Here is a 9,374-nt window from a genome sequence, read left to right on the forward strand (position 1 = left end):
ATCATCTAACCTCCATTGTTTGAAGGCTTCAATTTCTGTTTTAGTCTTCTTGGTAGTATCCTCTTCGTATTGTTGTGGAATCTTTCTTTAGTACAAATAATCTTCAAGACTTAAACTCTGAATTGTAAGCAAAGCTTCGTGTCTCGATGTATTATGATTGTTGTGATCCAATTTCTCAAAATTGGGAAGATCGATCTCTTGGTTAAAGATTTTGATAGAGTAATTGACATTGTGGAACACCAAATTGAAGAAATCAAGAAAGAAAAAGGGGAAGAACAGAGACAAGAGGGGAAAAAATTGGGGCAAAATTTGAAAGAAAATGAAAGAGGAATCAGAATTTGAAAAGAAGCAGGATCTTAGGCTCTGAATACCATAACAACAATTGAGACAAAGTAAAGAATTGGAAGCATGAGAGTGTTCTCATTCACTGATGCAAAAAATAAAATTAGAGAAGAAGACTTGAGAAACGAAAGTGAAATTGAAACTCATACACTGTAATTGTACCACCAATCCTGGGTAATGGAGTAATACAACATATATAGTGAAAGTACCTATAGTTTAACAACAATCAAAATCAATAGAGACATTCACTTATATTCACTCACAATTTGACCTTATCGGTGAATTAACAAATAAAATTTTATATCTTTAGACTGGTTTTACTCAAATACACTAAACTTCTATTTACTAGATTATGTCCAAGTTTTATAAAAATTCTTACATTACTATTACCCTTTTATATCTAACGCTAATTTCCTAAACTCACACTACACTACACAGTACACTTTGAGAAACAAGAAAAAAAAAAGAAACAGAGGGAGGAAAGGAAACAGGGAATGAAAGAAGAAGAGAGAAAGGGGTTGGGGCAAATAGGAAGAAGAAAGGGAACGGTGGTGTGTACGTGAACAAAAATAATATTTATTCTATTTTTTTAGTGACTTTAAAAACTAAACAAAAAATAAGAAAGAAACAAAAGTCAGAAATTGCTTAAATAGAGGAGCAGTTTCGCTTAAGACTACTCTTAAATTCTTTTTAAGGAGATAGAAGCTCCACATACGCGATGAAATTGTAACCTCATTGCCATCTTTACCATTGTGTCGCTACTGTATTTGTATCTCTTATAATCAAACAAAAGTCAACACGCTAATTCCAATGCATGATATCTCTTATTTTGAGCACTAACGAATCAATAAATGCAAAACGATCTTGATGACTAGTAACAAGATTAAACGCCTCCACACAATCCGTCTCATAAATAATATCTCGTTGACCCACATCCCAGGCTAAGAGATAACTTCTCCAAACAACAAACAATTCTCCTTGAAAAATACTATTACTTTCAATTATTATCAAACAACCCATTTGCGAAAATCCATTACAATCTCTAATAACGCAAGCAAAACTGTAACAATTTAGATTTTTAGTAACAGATTTCTTGAGTTTCATACATTAGGAATTCTCAAAATCCGAAGAATACGGCTAGATTTAGTTTGACAAGCCGATTTCAAATATACAAAAAAATAAATATATATTTATTCTAGCAGTATATAATTATCTTAAAATAATTATCTTTTTAAAATATATTTTATTAGTTAAGGCCGATGAGTAATCACCTCGGGCCCGTTTTGATTTTGGCCACCTCCTGCTTGTTTCTCTTTCTTCGCATGTAACGTTGAGAGCCACCTCCTGCTTCATTTCTTTTCTTCGTACGTAACATTGAGAAGGAGAACGAGAGAGAAAAGTTGAAATTTTATAGTCGGCAAGTTTCTGAGGTTTGGTCCTTTGGTTCTAAAACTCCAACGAAGATTCTAAACCGATTAAAATGTTCACCTCTTTTTCCTCCACGTAACCACATTAGATTTGCCAAGGTGAGTTAAAATATTTACGTTATAATCTCTTCTTGATGGTTCGGCCATGCTAAAACTATAGAAAAACTTAATATCTTCGATATTCTTGCTTAGGAACTCGGCGTAAAATCTTAAGGAGCAAAATCCATTAATCTCAGTGTGAGAAAGGTAAGGAATCCTTCCTGGACTTGTGATAAAGAATCAGTTATTATGTATATCGCGATTTAAAAGTTGTTTTAATCTGAAACTAGGAGGAGAGTGAGCAGTAATCACTTAGAACAAATCAGTTTCGTGAGCTGAAACAGAGGGTAAGGTTCGACAAATTAATTATGAATTAATTGTGTTTTGATGCTTGGTTGATGGTTGATTGTTAATGCTCAAAGCTGAGTATTTGTATGATATTTTTACTTATTCTGTAAGGTTAAAAATATTGGGCGCTAGGCGCCCACTTCTTGAAAACTTTTGGCACTGGGCGCCCTTCCTCTCAAACACTATGGGCATTGAGCGTGCAATCTCACAAGCTATATGAGCACTGGGGCCCCAACTATACACGCATCTTGGGCGCCCAGCACCAGGCGCTTGTATTTTATGACAAATTATAGGCTTCGAAGGTGCTAAGCGCTGGTTTAGACACTAGGCGCCAATGTACAATATACTAGAATTTTGTAAATAACCAAGAAAAAACATAATTTGATGAAAATGCAAAGATGAAAGTGTTATTATTTTAAAGGCTGGAGAGTTAAAGATAATTAACTAAAGCTTAGGCATTAAGCTATAGATATTCAAATCTTAAAGTCTAGTGTAATATTTTAAGATTTAAAGATATAGAGCTTAAGTAAAAGATGAGGTAAGTAATGTAAAAGTTTAGGAATATGACGGTAATTATAATAAAAGACGTAGAAAGATAATTCAAAAAGTTTAGAATCTAGGAATTTTTTCATAAAAGACCTAGGGCGAGGTAAGAGAACTGGAAATTGATAAGAGAGTAAGGTAAAGATTGAGGAAGAGATTAAGAATAAAGTAAAGAAAAAGTTAAGAAGATTAACGAAAGGCTAAAGGAAAGGTTAAGAGAAGAGAACGAACAGTCAACTGAATGGCCTCGGCCAGAGGGCTTAAACCAGAGATAGTCGAAAGTAAATTGAATGACTTCGATAATAAGGCTTAAAAGCTGAAGTAAGAAAGACTAAATAAATGAATGAAAGGCGATTAATAAAAAGTGAAATAATTAAGAATGTTGAACGAGTGATTGAGTGCCTGGCAAGGTCGAGGATTTCGTTCCGCTTGCATAGTATTTGAATATATAGTGGGGATGCCCACAAGTTGAAAATTGTTCTCCAGAAGTAGCAATTTCTGTACAATTTAAAGTCAACTGAACGGCTATGTCGTAGAGCTTAATGCAATTTAATGTCAACTGAATGACTTCGGCCAAAGGGATTATATGCAACTGAACATCTGAAAAACCATATCTAAGACTGATTCTTAGGTAATGTTGGGTTGTGGGATGTAAACTAACACGTAAGCTCATAGCCTGCATAATAAAACATGCATCATACTTCTCTGCTATAAGTTTTAAGTATATAATTTTTTTAATAATTTAACATTGGTAAATTTTGTAATATATAAGTATGTTATTATAAGAAAAAATATATGATTGATTAGACACATTTTTTTCATAAAAAAACATGTGTTTTTAACAAAAAATCAATAATTAAAATAAACATCTTTTTTGGTTCTTATGAAATACATGTTTTCGTTATGTGTAAATGAGCTAGATTGAAGGCACTTCAAGCATCCTCACTACCATCTCCGACCTCTGCTGTCTAGACAAAAGAGGTCAAAGATGATAATGAGGGAAGCTTGAAATGCCTTCACGTCAACTCTAAAACGGCGGTTAGGGGTATCCACAAGAGAAAAAATATTTTATAAAAGCACTAAAAGAGGTCAGAGATGGTAGTGAAGGTGCTTGAAATGCCTTCACGGCTTCACGTCAACTCCAAGTCGGCGGTTAGAGTATTCGCAAGAGAAAAAATATTTTATAAAAGCACTTTTATTTTATTAACATGTGAATAAATAGAATTGAAATTAATGCATTAAAAATATTGAGAATTTTGAATTTATAGAAAAAATAAGAAAAAACGGGTGAAATGACTAGTTTGGTGCACGACATTCAATTTCAGGGACTAAAATAAGTCACTTAATGCAAAGTGAGGGACTAATTTGGTGCATCTACAATGATGACATAATGGACGACACGTGGCACAAACGAACACGTGGCCAAATAACATTGTGACACGTGGCACAACCATCCACATCAGCATGCCACGTGTCACTAGTCATCACATCATCATATCATTACAAGTGGCCAAATTATGGAGTTACACGTGTCACTTACAATCCACATCATCAAGCCATGTCATCACGTCGTTAATAGAAAATAGATCAGGGACTAATATGGTGCACTTTTCTCAATCTCAAGGACGTAATTGGTGTAATTGGAATCTCAGGGACAATTTTAGTACACGACGTCAATCTCAGGAACCACTTTATAGGGGATATGTTGTAATTCAAAAACACTCCTAAACTCCTTTTCTATAGCTAAAGCCAGACAAACCATTTTTTTCTGAGGCCAAGTCTCATGAGGATTAAAGATGTCATTATTGTTCCTTACTTGCCACATTACAAGAAAAAGGCCTATCGGCACACTTTTTTCTTGCCACGCTATTAAAGCGTGCCCAAAAGTGGTCAATGGCCACGCTTTTGCGAGGGTGGCCACTAATTTGTGATTTGGCCACGTTTTTTTTGTCACGCTTAAAAAACGTGGCCATAGAGAAAAACCGGCATGCTTTTACGTGGGTGGCTACCAATTTGTGTTTTTGCCACGCTTTTCTTGCCACGCTTTAAAAGCATGGCCACAGAGAAAAACCGGCACGCTTTAAAGTGGCTAATTTGTCTTCTAACGGTGACATTTATAAAGCGTGCCGATATGCTATGTGTAATTAGGTACCCTGCAAAAACGTACCGATATGCTGTGTGTACCAAAGTTTAATTTCCCACCCCTTCGTTTCACACTTAACATTTTTGCTAAGTTAACTAAGTGATAACAGCGCATATACTACTACATACACACTTCACTTTTAATTTATTCCCAAATTCACTTTTAACCTAAGATAACCATCGCGATGAAGCAAGCCGCCGTCGTACCCATCAGCAAGCCGTCGCACCAAGTTCATCACTGCAGATCGATCACTGTCGCACCACCCAGCTCGATCGCCGTCGCACCAATGTTCATCTAACCCTCACATCAGGCCTTCATCTAACCGTCACACCCAGCCCTCTTTCTGTCGCACCTAACCCTCGCACCATCAACGGTCTCTCGCACCTTACTCGCAAACGGTCGCAAACCCTCGCAAACCCAAGCCTCTGCCTCGCAAACCCTCGCAAACCCAACCCTCTGTCTCTGTCTGTCTCAATGGTCTCTCCCTCAGTCGGTATCTCGGCATGCCCAGGCATCGGTGTGGCCTCCTACTCGTAAACCCTTGCAAACCCAACCCTCTGTCTCTGTTTTAGTGGTCTCTTCCTTAATCGGCACCGTAAACACACTGATAAGTCTTTCTACACAAACCAGAAAACAAGTCATGAAAGAATAAAAAAAAATCAAGGTTGTGAACAAAATTGGTAAAACTGTGTCTGAAAATATTTTTAGAATCCTCATATTCATATCATACATACCAAGGTCACGAGATCTTTACAAAGATTCTGAGGAATTGAAGAAGAAAAAGGTAAAGAAGCACAGTCCAAACTTTGATTTTCTTTCTTTTCTTTTTGTATGTTCTCGTTCTATTTTGGGTTAAACCTATTCAATTTTGTCAATGAAGGTTCTCTCTGTTGTTAAAATTTTCGTATGCTTCAACACTGAAACCAATCATAACAGTGTTTTGTTCTTCATGGGGCATGTGTTAGTGCCACCAAATGGTAGAACAATGAAATAGACGAAGGGAACAAGGGTATGAAATTCTTGTTTCAGAAGAAGAAAAAGAAAAAAAAAAAGCAAAAGATCTTGAAACAGTTGTTCTTGCACCAATGTTATTGCTCCCTGTGTCTTTGTTTCCTTCTTTGTTTAATATTTTAGGTTCTGTTTGGCCTCCCTTTGCCTTGTTCTGATAATTATTATTTAGTTAGTTAAACCCATGTTTTAATTTTGCAGAATCTAACCCTGGAGCACTATACAAACTACAAAGCCTCAGATCTTAAAACTGTTGTTCTTGCACTTGTAGCTTTGCAGCTCAACACCAAAGCCAGTTCCCTGAATGCTATACGTGAAAAGTATAAATAACATAAGGTAAAAATTTGGTGTTTACTATCTTCACTAATAAAAATAATATCCTAAATTAGTTTTCAAAGGAATATTTTATCGGATATTTTAATTTTCATTAAATTTTAATTATTAAATTAGTCTTTGAATTCCTCCAGGTTATATTGCTTCCTACTTGAATGGACTAATTTGAGAATTTAAAAATTTTTAAGGACTTTTATTAAATAACGTATAAACTTATAAAAAAATTATATAAAGATTTGTATAAAATCTTTAGCAAAGTTTAACACGTAAATGATCTGTGTAACAAAATGTTAAAATAAAACATTGAGGCTAATTTTCGTAATTAAAACTTGTTTGGTATGGAAGTGTTTGACTGAATATTCTATATGAACTAATTTGGGTATTCCTATTTAATAATTAAATTGGTGAATTAATCGACATATAAATGCTTATAATATTAGAGTTCGTTATGGCTATTATAGTCCATGAAAATGAGTATTATACATTCCATCGGCATCATACTCTAAATCATAGGTGAGTATATTTTTCCTTGAGAATTAAATTTTATGCCTAGTTAGGATCCTAGTTCTGATTGAGTGTGCGTGAAGATAATCTAAGTAGTTGGCCTAGTAACATAGTTCAGACATTTGCAACAGCAGGTGGTTTATAATTCTTTTTTGTTTTCCTTATCTTTTTAGTCATCTACTTTTTATTTATTTTTTATTATAAATAATTAGCACTGAATTTTCAAGATATCTTTCAAACCCTAAGCACCAGCTCGGGTTCTTCTCCTCCTCTGCTCTCTCAAACTTCCTCCGATTACACAATACACCAACCTAGATCTATTCTTATCTTCTCAAATTTCAGATCCAAGGTTTCCATATAATGCTATTCATTTTTTAATTTCAGATCCAAGGTTTTCTTACTGTGTTATTGGCTATTGATTATTCAGTGGATTTGATTCGTTGATGTGCAAAAGTAGGCAGCGGCTAAGAGAGGAGGCAAGGTGGTTGCTTTGTTGAAATAATTATGTAGGTGTGAAACATGAAGCATTCATGCTTGGAGCTTCCAAGGGAAAGCACACAAACAAAGAATTTGATCTTTTCATTACCACTTCACCAATACCAGATCTAAATGAGAAGCTTATTGTGTTGGGGCGAGTCATCAAGGGAAAATAAGGATGTTCAGGTGACTAAATTTGCTTCTCATTGTTATGTCTGTGTCCTTTTTGTTGATCCTTATCCTTTCCAATTTAGTTAAGGTTTTCTACACATATTATCATGTTTGAGAAGTTAATGATTATCGTTTTTATCACTAAATTTAAACAAATAATTAACTTCCAATGTGTTGTTCACTACATATATTTGTTTTAAAATTTTATTTCATCACCATCTGAATAGATAAGTTCATATTCTGACTTGATGTTGTATTTTGGAATGAAATTCCATCAAAGCAATTTCAATATTAGTTATTTCACTTCTAATCTTTCTTATTTCTGAGAAATAATGATTTAATGTCAGCAACCTGTGTAAAATCTACCATGGGTTTCAATATTGAGCTTCATATTCAATGTTACATTACCCTGTGCCAGGAAATTGAAAAAGTGGATATAGATGAACATTACAAACCTAAAGTCTCCATTTGGGTTTTTTTTTTCATATTTTAGCTGCCATGTTTACTCTCTACTGTATTAATCACTAACCAAAGTTATGCTTTGCATCTACTGTTGATTTAGTTTCTCTATATCTTTTGGCAATCTTTTCGCACTGTGTCAGAATCATTTAGATGCATATTGGAAGCAGAAAACTGTTAATTATTCTCTATATGTTTAGTTTCTCTATACACTACTAACTTTTAATTTGCAGAATATTCTCTTTGTTACAAACATACATCTCAGCCTCATTGTTTTCTTTACTGAATTCACTTTTCCTTAATTATTAAACTATTGATCCCTATCATTTTCCACTGTAATTAAAAGTCACAAGACCAAACTATAAGAAGTTAAAAGCAAAAATTAACACAAACACAAGAACTTTAAAATTACTAACTGTCATTTGTTGCAAGATTTTAGTTAATATGCATGTAACATTAAATTGTACCACTGAATGAGTAGTATGAGTGTATTATATGCTAATTTTCTATGTTGGACACCAGACAAGCATGCCAATGAAATAATTGTTGTAGGCCTATCTTCATATATAAATTTATGTGTATTACTTTATTGTCTAACATTAGTAGAACAGTAAAAATAAGTTGTGCTTAACTATTGAAACTGCTTGTTTTATTATTTAATGTAGCTTCAAGCTAGGGCCAGAGGTACTGAGAGCATGAACTGGGATGCAATGGTTATGCAGATGTATAAATCAATATATTCATAAACTATATATATTTGCATTGCATGATATATTTTTAATGAATCTTACTCTTACCAAAAGATTTAGTTAGTTCATAAATTTGATGTATATATATATATTGTTTTAGTGAGTTGTGTATTGTTAGAACTTTTATAAAAACTCTCTATAATCATATAAATAAACAAAAAGCATTTCATCATTGGTATGTATCTAGAATAATCAGTTGTCTAAATATATTGTTTTTTTTTTTAATTTTCTAAAATAATACCACATTTTTTTTAAAGTTCACCCATAATTTTTTTTTAAAAATTTGATGAGGATATAGCCTATATATTAATTTTCTAAAATAATATCACATTTTTTTTAAAGTTCACCCATAATTTTTTTTTTAAATTTGATGAAGATATAACCACGCTTTAAAAGTGTGACAATAGGTTTACATCTAGGTACTTTAAGAAAGCGTGACCGGATGTCCCCTACAGGTACGCTTTTGAAGCGTATCCAAACCCAAACCAATGAGCACGCTTTAAAAGCATGGCTATATGTTCACTTTTCGGCACGCTTTAAAAGCGTGGCGATATGTACACTTATCGGTATGCTTTTCAAGCGTACCTATAGGTTAAGACCTATGGCCACGCTTTTTAAGCGCGGTAAGAGATGAAAGCGTGCCAACATTAAAAACGTGCCGATAGATCTACAAAAGCGTGTCAATAGAGCAACCGGCACGCTGGCAGATGTGACCCTTTCAAAAGCGTGCCGATAGCTCAAAAAGCGTGGCAAAAAGCTATCGGTACATTTTTTTGTACTTTTTGGCATGCTTTAAAAGCGTGGCAGAAAGCTTATTTTCTTGTAGTGCCA

General features: G+C 34.0%; 1 long non-coding RNA gene across 1 annotated transcript; it reads left to right on the forward strand.

Moving 5' to 3' along the window:
* LOC107604784 lies at positions 4,873–8,715 on the forward strand. The gene is made up of 4 exons (XR_001612376.2): positions 4,873–5,626; positions 6,052–6,186; positions 7,115–7,350; positions 8,460–8,715. It is a non-coding gene; the product is annotated as an uncharacterized LOC107604784 (long non-coding RNA).

The sequence above is a fragment of the Arachis ipaensis genome, chromosome B06, assembly GCF_000816755.2.
Source record: "Arachis ipaensis cultivar K30076 chromosome B06, Araip1.1, whole genome shotgun sequence".
NCBI lineage: Eukaryota > Viridiplantae > Streptophyta > Magnoliopsida > Fabales > Fabaceae > Arachis > Arachis ipaensis.